The sequence below is a fragment of the Carcharodon carcharias genome, chromosome 1, assembly GCF_017639515.1.
Source record: "Carcharodon carcharias isolate sCarCar2 chromosome 1, sCarCar2.pri, whole genome shotgun sequence".
Taxonomy (NCBI): domain Eukaryota; kingdom Metazoa; phylum Chordata; class Chondrichthyes; order Lamniformes; family Lamnidae; genus Carcharodon; species Carcharodon carcharias.
The window spans coordinates 242,218,241-242,234,294 of NC_054467.1; the positions used below are offsets into that span (position 1 = coordinate 242,218,241).

General features: G+C 44.9%; 2 long non-coding RNA genes across 2 annotated transcripts in view; both read left to right on the forward strand.

The window, feature by feature from the left end:
- The first annotated feature begins 1,591 nt into the window (after positions 1–1,591).
- The window catches only part of LOC121281243, a 126,162-nt gene continuing 111,699 nt past the window's right edge, over positions 1,592–16,054 (forward strand). Inside the window, exon 1 of the long non-coding RNA XR_005943839.1 lies at positions 1,592–1,634. This is a non-coding gene — a long non-coding RNA (uncharacterized LOC121281243). The remainder of the gene's footprint in view (positions 1,635–16,054) is intronic.
- LOC121281247 lies at positions 1,675–14,919 on the forward strand. The gene is made up of 3 exons (XR_005943844.1): positions 1,675–1,951; positions 5,348–5,530; positions 13,975–14,919. It is a non-coding gene; the product is annotated as an uncharacterized LOC121281247 (long non-coding RNA).

Sequence of the window (16,054 nt, forward strand, 5' to 3'; positions counted from 1 at the left end):
GATTTTAAAGGTTTTAATTAGGTTGCCTCTTACTCTTCTAAATTCCAGTGGATACAAGCCTAACCTGTCCAACCTTTCCTCATAAAACAACATGCCCATTCCTGGTATTAGTTTAATAAACCTTCTCTCAACTGCTCCTAATGCATTTACATCTTTCCTTCAATAAGGAGACCACTACTGTACACGATGCTCCAGGGGTGAATTTCACTGAAGTGGGAAAATCCTGCTGAAGCCAGTGGAGTTTAGAATCCCTCTGCGATGGGACTGTAAACTTCTGGTCCAGATGTGTTCTCACCAATGCCCTGTACAACTGAAGTGTAACTTCCCTACTTTTGTAATCAATTCCCTTCACAATAAATGATAACATTCTATGAGCTTTCCTAATCACCTGCTGTACCTGCATGTTAAACTTTTGTGATTCATGCACTAGCACACCCAGATCCCTCTGAGTCTCAGGGCCGAATTTTGCCCTTGGCGCGCGGGCTTGGCAGTGGCAGGCGGCAGGGGGTGGTGGGGGGGGTGGTGGCGTTGGGAAGGCCCTATTAAGGCTCATCCAGCTGGAAACACGAGCGGCTACGCTGAGTGCTGCCTGTGCAGGCGGGGGGGGGGAGGGGGGGATGAGGACAAGCCAGGTGAGTGTGACCTTCGCGCGTTACATAACCTCCAGAAAGATGAAGATATACGATAAAAATATAATTAAAAAAATAAGAATGTAAAGAAACATGTCCTCTCATTTGACACATGAGCATAAACCTGTTATTAATGAAAAAATAACATTTTTTTTATTTTTATTTGCTTTTGGAAACCTCATCCTCCCCGTGGATGAGGTTTTCAAAAAAGTGCAAAGGCTGCTTGGCCTTTTTGCCTGCCCGACAACCGTTAGGTTGGACGGGCAGTGAAGATTTTCTTTTCACTGCTTTTTTATTGCCTTAATAGGCCTTTTAATTTGTCAGCGGGTGCGCTGCTGTCTCTGGTTGCGCACCCACTGACCGAAATATCCATGGGGTTTACGATATTAATTCAACAAAAACGTTTGAGCAGAGTTTTTGTCATCTGTATGTTTAGGTGGGTGAGTCCGATGTGAAGACCTTTTTTTCTGAATTTTAAAATCTTCATTCGATGGTTTTAAGTTCTTCAGCTCCCCGAGGCAGCTCTCTTGCCTTCAGCGAGCTTTCACTGCTCACTCCCCACCGCACCTGCACAGACTTCAGCGCTTGCCCTCCTCCTGCCCCCACCCTGGCAACGCTGAGTTTTTCAGCGCACCTTTCACGCTGGCTGGCCGTTAATTGGTCAGCTAGCGTGAAATCACGTTGGGGGGGTGGGGGGAGTGGTGGTGGTGGTGGTCTGATCATGGGCAGCAGGCCCTTTCCTGGCCACTTCCCGGTCCTGCCCAATACCCCCACCTGATGACCTCAGAATTCTGCCCCAAATCAAATTTCTGTTATTGCCACATGGCTATTTCGTGCTCACCAACCTTATTCCTCCACATTGTCAGAAAATATAGGCAAACACGGGGCACCTCAACGCCCTTTTAATGACTGGGACTTGGCTGAGTCCTATCTGCATTTTACAGACAGCGTATTCCAGATCGTAACAGCTGATCCAAACACAGGGGAGAATTTTTCCAGTGATGGGTGAGCTGGGAGGGAAGAGGGCGGGGGCAAGCGCGGAGCAGATCGCCTCCCCCCATCGGCTGGGTGCCGCCTTCTACACAGGTGGGCGAATTAAGGCCTGCCCAGCGTGACGCATGGCTGGTGGTGCTCAGTGCTACCGGTGCAGGCGGGGGGAGGACGAAGAGTCGGGGCCTGTGCTCTTTCGCGAATGCGCACGAACGAGTGCAGAAATCTAGATTGAATGGCTGTGAAAACTTTTTCATAAACGAAGTGAAAATTTATTTAAAGACGTCCCAGCTTATGTGACAGTGTCATACGAGCTGGGACATGTTAGTGAAGTAAGTAAAATTTATTTATGGATTTTTATAAAACCTTCAGGGAACCTCATCCCGCCTGTGGATGAGGTTTCCTGAAAAACACAAAAGCCGCTCGGGCCCTTCGCTTGCCCACCAGCCTTAAGGTTGGATGGGCAGCATAGTTAACAAGATAAATACTTTTTTAATGGCCTTAATAGGCCGTTGACAGTTCCGCGGGCACGTAGCTGCCTCCGGTGAACGCCTGCCGAATGCAATACCGAAATGATGCACGATGATGTCATCAGGCTTCATTTTGCGCGTTGGCGCGTTGGGCCAGCCCCCACACCCCGACTGGAAGATTCAGCCCATAATGTTAAAAATATTCCCGTTATCCTCCCTCTGATCAGCATCCTCTGGTTACTGACCTGACTGCCAATGAAACAGTTTTGTCTTATCAAACCTCAATTTTAATTAGCTCTATCGACTCTCTCCTTAACTCATTCTGCTTTAAGAACAGTCCTGGCCCTTCCATTTTCTCCATGTCACTAGAGGCCAGGATTTTTACCTTGATGGGCAGGTGGTGGGCAGCCGAAATCCGCCAACGAAACCGGGCCAGCCGCCATTTTGAGTGGGCGGGCCAATTGAGGCCGGTCCAATGGCCTGCCCTGTACTTCCTGTGCAGAGGGTGGAGAGATTCCCCACCTGTCAAAGTGCGCTCTTTCACGCATGCACACAAAAGAGCGCACGGCTCCCTGAAACTAAGTGCTGATTACTGACAATATAAAAATCATTAAAAATAGAAAAATATTAAAATTATTAACATGTCCCCCTCATATGACAATGTCACACGAGATGAGACATGTTAATAATAAACACATCAAATTTATTGAAGTTTTTAAAAACAGACGTGAAACCTCTTCCTGCCAGTGGATGAGGTTTCATGTATTATCAGGAGCCCGCTGGGGCTTCTGGCCTGCCCACCAGCCTTAAGGTTGGATGGGCAGGGCATTTAACAAGCTTAATTATCCTGTCAATGGCCTTAATTGGCCATTGACAGGTCGGCAGGCGGATAGCTGATTTCGCTGTCCACCCGCCTTCCTCAATAGTTAAGTGGACCGGGATGACGTCGGGGGTTCCTCTCGACATCATTTTCCCGTCGGCGAGCTGGCCCCGCCCCCAAATCGCTGACGGGAAAATTCTGCCCAAAGTCTTTCATCCTTCACATCATTCACGTAAATCTCTTCTGCACCCTCTCCAAGATGGTGACATCCTTCTTGAGGTATGGTGATCAGAATTGGGCACAATACTCCTGCTGTGTAAAAGTTTATGAAAGCTTAGCAAAATTTCCTTGCCTTTTATACTCTATGCCTAAATTTATAAAGCCAAGGATCGCGTCTTTTTTCTTTAAGCTGTCGTACTGACTTGAAGAGGTGGTGAGAATCTGTTTATTAACTTTTCTACTGCCAGCAGGCCCAGCTAAATTCACTCTCCAGGGATAATCCAACCAATCGATGAGAGATGAAGATTTAGCAGTTGTTCAGACCCACTCAAACGCTGACCTGTGGAAAGTTGGGTGTTTGAGTTTTATTTGATAATGCTCCTGTGAGCCTTGGGATGTTTCACGATGTTACTGGTGCTATTAAAATACGCAATGTTGTTGTATTGAACACACAAAAAAATTTAAAAGATGCGAGCTTCCTTATAGCTTGATTCGTAATTAGCTCTCCAGTGTGCCTGGTAGGAGTATTCAGGAATTAAATCAGATAGAATAGCAGTTGCGCATATGTCTCTGCCTTTTTGCAGTAACATTTGCAAGCACAGTACCATGGAGACTTGCAGCCCAGTAAGAAGCATTTTGCTATTGTAGCTGTGCCAACTCCTCGCAGAAGCAATCGAAAGCTAATCCCACTTCCTTGCACTCTCCCATAGTCCTGTGTCTTCCTCTGCTTTCAATAATTCTTCTAATTTCCCCTTGAAAGATGCACCGGTCTCTGTATCAGCCATCTCCCATGACAACGGATTACCACAGGAGATCAGCTAGGGTTAAAGCAAATGGCTTCCTCCCACCCCAGCCCCGCAAGGGCAGTAACTGCAACTGAACGTTGAATTATTCAGTAACCGTAAGTGGGAGTATCCAACCTAATTTACTTCCCTTAAAAGCTGTTCTGTAAATTGGCTCCTTGTCTTTCACCTATGAAGAGCTGAAACTTTCTTACTTTGTCATTGACAAATAAGAGCTCACTCATGGTGATCTAATTACTACAAAATATTACTTTTTGCACCAGCTGTTCGACCAGATGTTGTCCTAGCGATTAGCTGTGTTTGCTTTATATTGCATTTACAAACCTTTAATCTTTGATATCCCATAGTATTAAGAATATCTCAGATTCACAACAGATTGCCAAACATATGCAGTCTTTTAAGCTATTTGCTGATGTATTATGTGTCAGTCTGTTATAATGCTTTCTCCCTATCTGCAGTAAAACACTGGTATCTTCTTTCTAAATTTTATGGATTTCCTATTCTCGTCCTGCGCTCCCTAGACGCAACTGTTGACTATCAGTTGTTGACTTGGCCATCATTTATAAATGTTTGCAGACTGATCCCATGCTGTAAGTTGCTACAGTGCAATAAATTTAGTAAAACCTCTCTGTCTGTTCCAAGGGGTTTCCACACAGCAAATAAAGCCTCATGTTAAAAGATAAACAGCCTGTTTTATAAAGATTAGATTCAGCTGACAACCAGCGTGAAATAAAGTGTCAGAGTGGACTATTACTGGGAATAAAATGGTTTTCATGCTTTTGTTTTCCATTTTCTTTCTCCCTCCCCTCCAGTTTTCTCCCATTCTTCCGTGAAGTTGTTTGACTCCTTGCTGAGGCATGTCTTCAGTTGGGCAGTGGCAGCCCTTTGGTACCAGTCCAACTGACCATTCTGCACTCGTGAGCCCTGGCACTGAGCACTGCCAAGCTTTTTGACTGTGAAAGGGGCGGGGGATGGTCTGCCACAGCTGAGCCTGATCCTGCTTCGGAGTAAGCAGGAGCTTTGCTTTGGCTGAAGAGTCATATTGAACTCAAAACGTTTACTGTGTTGCACTCTCCACAGTTGCTGCCAGACCTGCTGAGTTTTCCCAGCACTTTGTTATTTCAGATCGCCAGAGTCTATTGTGCTTTGCTTTTCTTATGTTATTTTTCTTAACCGATTTGGGCATGTTTGCCATTGTGCAATCTCCATGCTCGTTCCGAGATGCTTCCACCTTCCCTTCATAGCTGATAGGTTCCTCAGAGTGTTTGCAACTGGGATTATTTTTGTCCTCTGACTGGCGAACCCATATTTATGGAGTTTTAGTGTTACACCTTGTAGTCATTGAAGTGTTGCAGATAATTGTTTCTCAAAGTTCTCTCAAATGTTCAGCAGTCACTTTCCACTTTGTTCCTACAGCCTTAGAGATAGCGATGAGATTTCTCATAACATCCATCATCTTCCTACTTGCATCTAATTCCTTTGTGCTCCGATCGGTGCGTACGAGGTATAAGCAACAGATTTGACAGCTGGAAGGACTGCAGCATCTAACGTGGCCGCTGACCTGACAACTTGCGATGTGAACCCTTCTGTCAACGTACTGTAAGATTGGTACCGGAGATATTGTGATCAGTTGCTTTGTCTTTTTTTTTAAATCAAAGTTGGCATCTAATTTGAAAAGCACTTTTTTTTCCATTAGCTTACACTCACCTGTCTTAGACTTGGTGCAAATGTCATAAGATCATTGAAAATATCCATGCTCAGCTCAAGTTGCACTTTTGACTTTCATATTCCAAACATACTCTATTTTGTGGACCATTAACATTTCCTGTTGGAATGGTGATCTGTATTGTATACATATAATCTTCAAGCTCTCCAGCAATTACCAGGGAAGTATAGAGTTACCAACTCCGTCTTTCATTACATACCCCTAGATGTTTTATCACAAAACCATCGGTTTGATAGAAGCATTCAAAAACTCAAAGAGCTTTGGTCAAATAAATGGAGAGAAATTGTTTGCGCTGATTGCAGGGTTGATAACCAGAGGACACAGATTTAAGGGAAAGTTCCAAAGGCGACTGGAGGAAAATAGTTTTTTTACACTGTGTTGTTGTGGTCAGGACTGAGAGGGTGGTGGAAGGAGATTCCATAATAACTTTCAAAAAGGAATCAGATAAATTGAAGAGGAAAAGATCTACAGAGCTGTAGGAAATGAGAGCAGGGGGGTGGGACTAATTGGTTGGCTTTTTTAAAGAGCTGGCATGGACACAATGTATCAGATGGCCTCCTTCTGTATTGTTTCATTCAATGACCTGCCACTTCCGACCGTCTCACTCCCATGCTCTTGTCCTTGGCTGCTTGACACCCTCATGGAGCCCTAGTCATCCAAACCAACTGGAAGTTAAACAAAAAAGAAAAGAAAGAGAAACTTGGGGTGGAATTTTATGGCCCTGTCATGGTGTAAGATGCAGTGAACCATTCAAAAGTCCACTGACGAGGAGCAGGCACAAGGGGCAAAGGACCAGCAGGAAGTCCAAGGTGGAAGGGGCCGCAGAAGATGCCACTATCCTGCTGTCAGGGTTTACAGGCAGTGATGCAGCTACCTCAATATGTCTGGGGTGCAATGCCGAAGGAGGCTCCGCCTCTCAAGGGAGACTGTGACCTCCATTTGTCAGATGATTGGGCCTGAGATCTCCGCAAACTGTGTGGGTGGACACCCCATGCCAATGGCTCTGAAGGTCACAGTGGCCCTCAACTTCTATGCCTCTGGCTCTTTCCAGGAGTCAGTGGGTGATCTTTGTGGAGTGTCCACATTTGGGTCAAGCTGGTGACAGAAGTTCTGTTCAGGTGGGAAATGACATTTATTGACGAGGGCAGCCAGGCTGAGCAAGCCAAGATTTGCCATGATTGCCATGCAATCGACTGCACACATGAGGCCATCAAAGTGCAAGCGGGTAAGCCGGGTGCCATCGTCAACAGGAAGGGATTCAACTCGATGAAGGTCCAAATAGCGTGTGAGCATAGGATGCAGATTCTGCAAGTCTGTGCAAGGTACTCAGACAGCTCCCATGATGCTTACATCCTGAGACACTCCCAGTTGCCATGGCTCTTCAATGCTCCAGCCTGACTGGATGGATGGCTGCTGAGTGACAAGGACTATCCGTTGAAAAGGTGGCTTCTGACGCCTCTCCGCCACCCAAGAACAGAGGCAGAGCAGCATTACAATAGGAGCCTCCACAGGAGCATTGATAGAGAGAGCCATAGGTCTTCTGAAGATGAGCTTCCGATGCCTGGACCATTCAGGGGGAGCACCACAATACCCCCCAGACTGGGTGTCACTGATCGTGGTTGCATGCTGCGCTCCTCAGGCCACAAATGGTGAATTCAATAGTGATTCAGAAGAGGAGCACAGTGAGGAGAACGCTGAGGGTGTGGACGCAGACCTCTGTATCCTTCAGGGAGGTGGGGACTCCATGGAAGCTTTGATCCAAAGCTCCTTCAGCTAGGCTGCCAAAGATCTGCTTCCCCCTCATACCAGGGCTGCTGCCTCCACCCCGGATGTCTGAAATGAACCTTTCATTTGAACCCAAAGTCCACTCAGTGCCTGTACAATAAAGTTTAGAGCCACTCATATCCAGCATTACATACTGGCGTACCCTGCACCTACAAAATAAAAAGGTGAAGCGTACTCAGGCCATTACAGCAAAAACAAAATTTAAGTCATTTTCACAATCCAAACAAAATAACCTAATCTTCTCTGGTCTTCATTCCCAATCCCGTAAACATAAACAAAACATTACAGACCAGAAGATCACCCGTGACCAGTCCCTTTTGTGCTTAGGGTGCCTTAAACTTATGTTTGCGAGGGCTACATCTCGGTGACCCCACCCCACCCCCAACCCCTCCATCCCCACCACACCCCCCAACACCACCCTACCCCCCCTACCCCACCCCTCCCACTCCCACCCACCCACCCATCCCTCCCACCCCCAACCCCTACCCCCTCACCTCCAACCCCTCCCCCACCCCCGCACTGGTAGTGGCATTGGATACAGCCTGCTGACTCTTGGCCTTGATGGCTTTGGTGGTCATCCACTGACCAGTGGAGCCTGTGCTGGCCCCGCCAGGGAGTGCGCAGCCAGTGCCATGGCTATGGCTGGCACCTCCCCAGTCATCGCAGCCTCATTGGCCATTAATTAACCACTTAAGGACCTCGGGCGGCAGTGAGGTAGGAAGGGTCGACCATGGCCGTTCCCATCCAGAACTTAATTCTGGCAGAGGCTGGAAGGCGGCAGGGTTCCAGTATGGCATCTGCCCGCTTAATTTCAAAACCTTCCCACCTCCAAGCTCGCCACCAAGCTAATTCCTTCAAATCTGTTTACAACTTCAGCACCCACCATTAAAGAAAGCAGCTTCGGAACTTATTCTTATTCCATGATATACTTAGCATGGAATTCATAGCAACGTTATAACTGCTCCTTCCTTGAGTCTAAATTTACAAGGTACCACGCCCATTGGAGTTAGACTGCGTAGAAACTCTAGAGGGTGCAAACTGTTATCATCTTCCTCATCTGTATACTCAATGCAGACATATTCTTTTAACCCATCAGAAACTTTCATTTAAATCTTGTGTATCTTCATTTTTATAATGAATAGCTTTTGAATAATAAGTTGTATCAAATAATTGTTCCTGCCAATTCACCACACTTAGCTAATGACATAATTTCTAATTAATTACAGTTCTGGTCATTATTACAGGAAGGACATAAGGAGAGAATATGGAGAGAGTACAGAGGAGATTTACAAGAATGTTGCCAGGGCTTGAAAATTGCAGCTATGAGGAAAGATTGGATAGGCTGGGGCTGTTTTCCTTAAAAACAGAGGAGGCCGATAGGTGAATAATTTAGGTGTACAAGATTATGAGGGGCCTTGATCGAGTGGACAGGAATATCCTCTTTCACCTAGCTGAGATGTCAATTAATGGGGGCACAGATTTAAGGTGTTTGGCAGAAGGATTAGCAGAGACATGAGGAAAAACTTCTTACCCAGAGAGTGGTGGGTGTTTGGAATTTGCTGCCTGGTTTGGTGGTGGAGGCAGAAACCCTCAACTCACTTAAAAGGTACCTGGATCTGCACCTGAGGTGTTGTAACCTGCAAGGCTATGTGACCAGGTGCTGGAAGGTGGGATTAGAAATGGGTAGCTATTTTTTTCTTTTCTTTTTTGACAGGCGCAGACATGATGGGCTGAATGGCCTCTTTCTATGCCGTAACTTTTCTATGGTTCTATTTCATCTAACCCTTCATTAGCTACCTTTCCATGCCATCCCTTCCCTTCCCATGCCATCCCCTCCCCTCCCCATGCCATCCCCCCCTCCTATCTCATCTCTATCCCATTCCTTACATCCTCGTCTTGCCGTCTGCATCCGTCCCATCAATCTCATCCCATACAGTACAGAAACAATCGCTCCAGTCAGGGTAGCTTTATTGTTGGGCTCCCCTAACCTGTCTTTGTTCTCCATCAATGCCATGCACCCCCCCAACACCCCGTCTCCACTGCTGCCACCAATGCACTCGAGGCCTCCACACCCTCTATAAGTACCGCCAAACACCACCTACCAAATAAACCCACCAACAGATGCACCCTTTAAACTGACCAACCAAAACAGTCCAGGCAAACAAAAACAAGTATATTATCAATTATAATAAATTGATTCAGTGAGAAGACTCAGCTGTATATTATGTTTTCTGACACCATGTATAACTCATGTCCCTGGGCTAAGTCGAGGTGCAATCTGGTAATGGCATTCAAATACAGTCAGAAAGTGGCAGCCAAAAGAAATTGGTTTATTAAACAATCTGGCAACACTTAGGCAGCTTGGCAGTAATTAAGCAGATCTAGCGAATCAAGTAGTTGCAGCTTTATCAGTCATGAAAACCTGTACATTAAGCCAAATCAATGCTGAATCATTAGAGAGTTGGCAAGGGGACCCAACTCCAAAAATAGCCAGTGTTTCATATGTTATCATATGAAATATGTGCTGTTATATTCTGCTGGGAGAACACTGTGCTTGGATTAAGTCACCAAGACAAACATGCCAGAATTCCACAGCAGGCCCAGGTTGCCATGGTGCCAGGCAATCACCTGTACATATATGCCTGAACACAACAAGCAAGAAATTAGGCTCATTAACGCTTGATTTTGCATGTTGCAAGTGGCCTTAGCGCTCAAAAATGGTGTCTGCAGTTGGTGCAAACACTTGTGGAGCAAATTGTGCCTGACATCATATTGGTGTGATGTTAGTGCCCACACACTGAACAGGAAGATGATGACATCAGTCAGTATCCTTACTGATTTGATGCTCATCCTCTGAGCAAAGGCTTCTCTTAAACTTGCACAGCTGAACATGCATTCAGCAGTAGGAAGACGTCAGCATTGGTCATGTATAAATGGATCATCAACTACTTACAGGCTAATTACTGCTGTTAAGGTAAGAGAATTGTTCCCTGAACATTTTGGATGGATATGGTCTCATGCTGAGAGCCCTGTTCCTCCACCCCCTCCTCCCTCTTCCAGCAGCATGTCCTGCTTTACATGGTCTCATTGCACTCTGCCAGTCATCCCTTATTCCAAGGGGGATGTCTACTAGTACACCCATGACTGAGAGCAGCTGCTTGGTGCAGAAACCTTGAAGTCAGAGCCAAGTGCTTCAGCATCTGCCACACCACTCCCTGTAGGCTTTTGCAACTCGAAACAATTATAGAAAGTACCAGTTGCTGGTGGAATCATAGTAACAGCAAGAAGCAATCAGCCACCAAAGAGACTATCCCTTTTAAAAGCAGGGACTTTGGAGCGAGGTGTGGAAGAGCGTCCAAAACGATAATATTGGGATAAATTCTCAGGGAGAGATGTACAGTAAAGGGTTAACTCTAATGATAGCTACAGAACATGTACATAAGGAGCTATGTCACAGAGATGTCACTCACTGAGAGAAGATGAGTGAGAAGCGCCTTAGAGAGTAGCCTAAGATGTGCCTTAATATTCTGTAACCTTGGAAATAGTTAGTGATGTAAATAAAGGCCTTTGAATGAAAAACCATTGCCTCCAGCAAGATCTCTTCTAGAGTAAGAAATCAATGAATCCCAAGACAAGCCCACAATAACAGATGGTGGCAACAGTGACTACGCCCACAGGGAAACAGTAAAAACTGGCTGGAAAAGCTTCAAGAGAAACCCAGCAACTATGCAGAGCAGCAGGTGAAGGACTTTGACACCAAACCAGCGGCCACACTGGAGATGACAAAATAACAAGGGCAGCCCAGCAACTGGCGAGACAAACAGTGCAGGAAAAGACAACCTCGAACCAGGGGGAGAAATGATTACTACTTTACCCTTACCAGAATCATACAAAATATAGGTGGCCCCAGGCAGACTGAGTAATAGACAAATTGGCAAAGACACTTTACCTGGTAGTGCAACGCTTCAGGCCTTGCGAGTAAAGAGAACAAAGATCAAATTAGCACTTTGTTATACACTGTCAGGAGCACAGTGGACAAAGTGCTGGCCAAGCAGAGGGTGAACAAAGAGCCGGCCTCCTATGTAGATGTCATAAGAGCCTTTGACTCATATTTCAGTCCTATTAAAATACTATAATAGAGAAGCTACAGCAACTGAACTCATATCTGATCAAGATTCAGCCTGGTGTCATTCAAAGGAACAGAGACATGATTTTAATGGACAGAAAACCATTAGCAGTATGGGCTGAATACCCTGAACCTCAGGAGAATGTCACACCTAGAGAAACACAAATGAGAGAAACCAGCAATGACAACCCACAGGGACTGACTTCGGAGCAGAGTCCCATCTGCCTCAGAAGGAGCTCCGCAATCATTCAAGAAGACTGGTGAAACCGCTAAAGAGACTTTCCCTTTTAAAAGCACAGATCTTTCAGGGAGGTATAGAAGGATTCCCGCATAATAAGATGGGGATACAGTCTCAGGAGAAGGTGTAGAGTAAAGGGTTAACTCAAATAATAGTTATAGTGCTTGCGTAAGGAGCTATGTCGCAGTGATGTCACTCAGAGAGAAGATGAGTGAGAAGCCCTAGAGAGTAGCCCGAATATTCTATAACCTTGGAAGTAGTTAGTGATGTATAAAAGGTATTTTGAATGAAAGACCATTGCCTCCATCTAGATCTCTTATAGAATAAGAAGCCAATGGATTCCAAGACAAGCCCACAATGACAGAAACTTCAACAAGGTGCAATGTATCAGAAATCTGCACTTCATTCAGGACCCCCTCACTGAAATCTGCTGCTTGCTGCAGCTACAACTACAACCTCAGGATAGGCAAGGACCCTACTGCCAGTGACTGTAAAGGTTATTGTGCCAATGAACTTTTATATGTCTGGTTCCTTCCAGGCTGGAGCTGAAGGTATTCACATCGCACAATTTGTCATCCACTGTTGTCGGCTGGTAGCACTCTTACCTCTGAGTCAGAAGGTTCTGAGTCAAAGTTCCGCCCCAGGGCTTGAGCACAAAAATCAAGGACAACGTCCAGTGCAGTACTGAGGGAGAGGGTGGAGACGGTCTGAAGAAGGTCATACAGACTCGAAAACGTTAACCCTGTTTCTCTCTCCACGGAGGGAGTGCTGCATTGTTGGAGGTGCTGTCTTTTGGATGAGATGTTAAACTGAGGCTGCATCTGTCTCCTCAGGTGGATGTAAAAGGTTCCATGGCACTATTTTGAAGAAGAACAGGGGAGTTTATTTATAAATCAAGCATTGCCACATTGTGCAGAATTGTCAACTAGTGCCTGCTTTCGGTGCACCTGCAGCTGGCATAGTGCCCTCTGTGCAGTGCTGCCCTAATGGCTGCAGCATGGCTGGTGAACGGCTCTGACTTTCAGGGGAGGAGATTGTAGATGGGCCTTGAAGGGTGAATTTGCACTTCATTTGCTGACTCTTGCCCCTTTTCACCAGCTTTGCACTTCACCTCTACTCTACATCACGCCTGCTGACTCGTGTGATAATTCATCATGCTGCCATCTGGAAGGAGCAAAGAGTGTAAATGTCAGCCAAACATGGGCTTTGAACCTGGGTGTCACAGACTGTGCACCGAGCCATTCAAGAGGAGCTGCTCAGAGGCTATGCTGATATTTAGGGAAAGCAAGTTGTTGCAGCGAGTTCTTTGCTATTGCTCAGATCCATTCAGAGAGTAGCATTTCCGCTGTCTTTGATGTAATGTTGTGATGTTTTGGCAGCAAATTGTAATTCCCATGTCAAATGTGGAACTACACAGGGTTTGAGGCACAATTTTGATTCATGTCCAATCACTGGCCCTACGTTTCTTTTGAAGAAGAGCAGGAGAGTGTCCTGGCCAATACTTATCCCTCAACAAACACCTAGAAAAAGATTATCTGGTCATTATCACATTGCTGTATGTGAGGTTTTTGCTGAGCTCAAATTGGCTGTCGCATTTCCTTACATTACAACAGTAGCTTCACTGGTGTAAAGTGCCATGGGATGCCCTGAGGTCATGAAGGGTGCTGTAGAAATACAAGTCTTTTCTGCAGATCGTTCACCACTGCTACCATTCTGGTATGGAGACCGTGGAAATTAGTCAGGAGAAATGAATATGAGCACTTGACTGGAAAATTCCTCTGTTATGATCCTTGGCCAGACCCTAGATGTGGGGGGAGATCTGGTTAGGGATCAATAATATTTATTGTAAAGCAAATAAAGTTTGAGATCCAAGATGCTTGCTAACTCAATGAAGGCACAAGATTCCATGTGTTTTGAACAAAAATAAACTTTGCTATACAAGTTCAGAAAGATAAAACAATTTACAATATCCACCTTATACCCTAACATTCAGGTAAATGTATGAGGTATACATGAATTAATAGGTGAACTGTGGTCGGACACACCACAATACACAAGAGATGATAGATGCAACCAAACCCAATTCCATGGATTTCTCAACAACCCACCCAGACGTTTGTCACATTGTGAGCCAACCAATCTCACTGAAACTTTTTCTTTCTCACCAGGTTTTCCAATCTCCACATTTGAAGATCTCACCTTTGCGCATGAGCAGGAGGCCCAAGGTTCATCAGGAACTGGAGTTCCCAACCTACAAACTATTTGAGTTTCTTAATGCCTCCTAACAGTGAGTTGCTAGGTACAGCGCGGTGTGAATGAGCTTCGCATTCATGATAAACTCAGTACTTGCAGAGGGCTTGTATTTTTGAGATGTCCCTTTTAACCCAATATGAAACTGAAGAACATTCTGAAAAAAGGAGAATAATTGGATTTCTTGGATATCCTTGTACCTCTGAGAAGTCACCAAAGCACAGAATTCATATGAGGAGAAGCAAGCAACGCTCTCTACAAAATGGCCAGTTTTCTATTTGACAGTAAGAAGGAAAATTGAACTCCAGCAGCTCTTGAGGAAGTGATGTATGACTGAGCTGAAAGGAACTGAATGCTGAAAAACTGATGTGCATACCTCAGGCACGCATAAGAGCTAAGAGTTTTTAACAGAGGAAGAGGCCGTAAACTGGGTGTTGCTGGCTGGGTGGTTGAAGAGGAACTCTGGAAAGCTATGCCATCAGGACTGATGTGACCAGGGCGAGAGAGGAGTCGTAGACATGCATCTTGTTAGAGTTACCCGTATCTGGGGATCTCAGATAAAATACTACTGCTAGTGAAAGCAACTTGAAGGTTGAATCGATTGAGTGGGGAAAGTGAGTGATCCTATGTACCGGAGACCAAGTTAGGGAGCTTTGAAACTGCATGTGATGCCACCTGTGTGGAAAGTGTTGCGAGTGCTTGTAGTTTTTTAAGATGTACCTTTGTTGTATCGACTATTTAAAGTGAAATTCATCTCATTGAGTGAAATATCATTTTATAGTTAAAAAATATCATAGTTAATGCCTGCATTATTTTACGTGGAGTTTTGGTTTTACTGTTAAAGTGCAAGTTTTAACAAGTGAGATCTTGTCCATCGATTTCTTTCCTCAAGGGATTTGTTTCTTTTCAGGTAGTGGTCTCCATGGAGATCGTAACACCTCCAAGGTCTGACTAGTTCCAGATCATTTTGATCCCCATCTCACCCTGTCCTGGCAGTGTATAAACTTGACATGAAACCAAACCTATTCGATTCCCAGCTGGCTAGGGGTTAAATTATTGAGTAGCTGAGGTCACTTAGTACATTACAGTTGGATCCTTTAAAAAAATATCCCTTCAATTACATGCAGTTGGAATTCAGCACAATAAATAATGTAACATTTTAAATCATTAACTTGGATTATCTAAATTAACCTGTGTTAACCTTTCAAGCAATGAGAGGCATTATCAATTTGCAAGACAATAACACCGTGTTCTCCAGAAGCACAGGAGAAATTTTCTTTCATTGTGAATCGTTACAAGGTGATTGCCTGCTCACAGGCAATTTAGGAACATTGAAACAGGAGGAGGCTATTTAGCCCCTTGAGCCTGTTCCACCATTCAATTATATCATTGCTGATCTGTACTTCAGCTCCATTTACCCACCTAACAAGAATCTATTGATTTTAACAATAATCTATTAGATAGGTCAGAGTCCAGCGTTTATGTAGTTTGGGTAAATTCGTGTTCGGTGAAATTCCCATCATAGAATAAGAAAATTAGGAGTACACATCTCACCAATTAAGGAAACTCTGACGAAAGCTGCAATTTCCTGTGACTTCATAATGGTCCATCAATAAAAGGTCTGGCATATTTCTATGTTTTTATCCTGGAAGGTGTTTTAAGCACTTTGGCCAGGTCCTGTCTTTGTCAGTTCTTACACAACCTGTAGGAGCTCTTCATTTTACAGCACAGTCTGTTTGTACGGCTGCCTCACCCCTAGTTGCCACAGGCTTCACAATGATATAAGTTTGTTGAAATGTAATAAAGATAGTCTTGCATTTATATAGTGCCTTTCATGACCGCAGGACATCTCAAAGCGTTCTACAGCCAATGAAGTACTTCTGAAACGTTGTCACTGATTATAATGTAGGAAGCCCGGCAGTCAATTTGTGCACAGCAAGTTCCCACAAACAGCAATGCAATAATGGCCAGACAGTCTGTTATTGTGATGTTGATTGA